Below are 3,912 nucleotides of genomic sequence, written 5' to 3'. Positions count from 1 at the left end.
TTAACCAAAAAGTTGCATTTCCGAAATTGATTTCTCGTTTAATTGGATAGAAACACTCCATTCGAGTACGTAAACTTTTAATTTTTCATTACGACGCAAGAAAAAACGTTAAAAATACAGGGGGAAATCGATAATATCAAAGATTTCCAAATTATAGTATTGAAAAAAGTCTAAATCAGTTACTGAGAAGACTTGAGGACCTATCTAGACCTTTTTTACGTACAAAAAAAGCATTATTGTTACATCTGGGTATCTAGTAGGCCGAAACATCTTCAATCAAACTAATTAAGACTGTAAAATTAATTGGAAATCCGTCAAGTTCAAAAGTTGGACCAGTCGGTCAAAATTCTCCAACCAAATTAGTCGATTTAACGTTCCTAACCTATTATCTTCTTGTTTATTTCAATATCAATAGTTTCGGAAGCTCAATTCCATTTAGAATTATTGAATATATAAGTGCTTTGTTCGAGAAATGATTTTAACTTTTCAAGTAACCCCGTATATATAAATAACGTCCTGTAGATTGATATGGGCTATCTATTTTACGCGCTTCTGTAAGGCATTTATTGATTTTCCAGCGAATACCATGACAATAGATCCGTCCAGCTGTAACGATGTCAAAGAACATCAAAAGATCGAAAGTGGAAGAAAAAAAAAAAAAGGTAAAAAACGAGCAACACAAAGAACGAAAAAAAAATCCAATCGACGACCTTGAAGTATGCAACGTACAACATTCATATTTTCCTCGACGAAAATCAGGTGTTTTTGTACAGGGAACACAGAAAAATAGAAGTATACGGAATGTGACGATTTGACATTTGACATATGACATATTCTATTCTACTAGTATTGTTTTGAATGATATATCGCAGTTAGGTATCTAGATACCTTGTCTATGCGCGTCCCAAAACACGTTTTACTAATCCACTAACGTATTAATTAGTGATTAGGACTTTCCACAAGCAATAGGACGATATAATTTAAATTAGAGAACGTCCATAAACCACGTGATACTTTTGGAACCCCTCTACCATTCTATGACATGTCTGTGAATTGACAATGTTGTCATAGTTATAGATTTTATCTTAATTTCCGAACGTACCTCGTATTTATTGAATTTATTATATAATTTTATACTAATAATTTATAATTAACTATTTGATTTGACCTTGAAATTTCGGTAACTTCGTTTGAATGTATAATTTAGTAAAAACAAGATGACAGATGTCATAAACGTCAATGAAGGTTATCACGTTCCCGTACATTCGTCAATATCCCTTGTACGTGGCGTTTGTACTATTTTTGTAGTCGAATAAAAAAAGTTGTTGTCCATGAAACGTTCGTGAATTGGATAGTCAACAGGTGGCACTATTGTCGACGTATCCTTAATAGAATTAGCATAATAGTATTGTCATTCTTATACATATTTTACCATAATAGCGGAACATGTTCCATGTTAGAGTGAGACGTGTATATGTGTATAAATTCGCGTTTCTTCTTTTCCGTTCGCCCGACCAACTCGAATTATACGTTCGAGTTGAATTTCTTCTTCTTCTTACATTATTCAGTATCGATTTTACACTTATATTTGTTTTTATTATTAAATACATACATTTATACTACGTATTTACTTTTTATTTTTCTACCTTGTAATTTCGATTTTGTGATATTGAAATTAGTAGTAATAATAGACATATTTTTTTAATAGTAAAAAAGAAGAAATCGTTGTAAACATTTTAAAATAATTTTACGTGAATTATGAAACCCGCAAAACATCGATAAATATACAGGGGGTGATTGATTATTATCGTAAATTTTAGTAATTTCTTCGTCGTTTCAGATATTAATTAATTTTCACGTTATAAAATCATTTGTAATATTACAGGGGTATTCCGGAATGTTGTTCGATAACAAAATTACTTTGTTTTTTAAATACAGGGTATTTTAAAAAGATGTAAATTGAAAAGTATTTAGGATTTGTTGAGTAAACTATTTATTTCGTTAATATTCACTAATTGTGATACAGGGTGAATCAAAAGTGAATCAAAAAAGATAATTCTATGGATTAGTTGGTATAAAACATTGAATTATACAAAATTGTAGTCGTTTTTTTGAATTTTTTCCCAGTTAATTCCTGTTGTAAGTAATTTGGATCATCAACAGCTGTTGGTGTCTTTGTAAATAACCAAAGTATACATTTTTTATCTTTGAATCTTCTCTCCAGGTCATTTTAGATCTTTCTTTCTTGTTTTTGTTTATTTTTTCTTGCTTTTTATATGTTTTTCTTCGTTTTTTTTTTCTCATATCGTCAGTTATACCTCCAGAACCTCCAAGACGCGATTTTGAAAATCTAGTTCTGCCATAATCTAAATTCTACGTTCCAAATAACTTTTTTTTATTTTATAATAATGATAAAATTCGGTATTGGAATGATATAATGTTCGAATTATAAAAAGACAAGCCCCGAAACGATTTTACACAAAATTGTTCTCGGTTTGCGGCTTGTCGACAGCGACATTTTTTTTTTTACCCTCATACATATCCTACCTAATATCTAATGAAAAATATAACACATCCCCTTAGACAAAGTACACGTATAAAAATATTTGAGCTTGAAAATGGCTGGTGTTCCAACGACAAATCTGTGTGTTATATAAGTTCCACTCGAATTTCCAGTGGCGTACGCGAATATAAAAAGAAAATTCGGAAATTTTCGACTCGATTTTACGTTAAAAAGAACAAAAAAAAACGCGTTTTTATAGTTAAAAACAAACTAGTCCATGGTTTTCCCACAGAATCTGCAGGATTTCCTAGTCGATGCGGTTTTAAATCGGATTTTTTTTGTTAAATTTGAGTTGAAGTCGAAATTTTCGGCATTTTCGACTCGATTTTACGTTAAAAAGTACAAAAAAAACGCGTTTTTATAGTTAAAAACAAACTAGTCCATGGTTTTCCCACAGAATCTGCAGGATTTCCTAGTCGATGCGGTTTTAAATCGGATTTTTTTTGTTAAATTTGAGTTGAAGTCGAAATTTTCGGCATTTTCGACTCGATTTTATGTTGAAAAGTACAAAAAAAAACGCGTTTTTATAGTTAAAAACAAACTAGTCCATGGTTTTCCCACAGAATCTGCAGGATTTCCTAGTCGATGCGGTTTTAAATCGGATTTTTTTTTGTTAAATTTGAGTTGAAGTCGTAATTTTCGGAATTTTCGACTCGATTTTATGTTGAAAAGTACAAAAAAAAACGCGTTTTTATAGTTAAAAACAAACTAGTCCATGGTTTTCCCACAGAATCTGCAGGATTTCCTAGTCGATGCGGTTTTAAATCGGATTTTTTTTTGTTAAATTTGAGTTGAAGTCGAAATTCTCGGAATTTTCGACTCGATTTTATGTTGAAAAGTACAAAAAAAAACGCGTTTTTTATAGTTAAAAACAAACTAGTCCATGGTTTTCCCACAGAATCTGCAGGATTTCCTAGTCGATGCGGTTTTAAATCGGATTTTTTTTTGTTAAATTTGAGTTGAAGTCGAAATTTTCGGAATTTCGACTCGATTTTACGTTAAAAAGTACAAAAAAAACGCGTTTTTATAGTTAAAAACAAACTAGTCCATGGTTTTCCCACAGAATCTGCAGGATTTCCTAGTCGATGCGGTTTTAAATCGGATTTTTTTTGTTAAATTTGAGTTGAAGTCGTAATTTTCGGAATTTTCGACTCGATTTTATGTTGAAAAGTACAAAAAAAAAACGCGTTTTTATAGTTAAAAACAAACTAGTCCATGGTTTTCCCACAGAATCTGCAGGATTTCCTAGTCGATGCGGTTTTAAATCGGATTTTTTTTGTTAAATTTGAGTTGAAGTCGTAATTTTCGGAATTTTCGACTCGATTTTATGTTGAAAAGTACAAAAAAAA

The sequence above is a fragment of the Diorhabda sublineata genome, chromosome 2 (genome assembly GCF_026230105.1).
Source record: "Diorhabda sublineata isolate icDioSubl1.1 chromosome 2, icDioSubl1.1, whole genome shotgun sequence".
NCBI lineage: Eukaryota > Metazoa > Arthropoda > Insecta > Coleoptera > Chrysomelidae > Diorhabda > Diorhabda sublineata.
Note: the sequence above shows the minus strand (reverse complement) of the source record.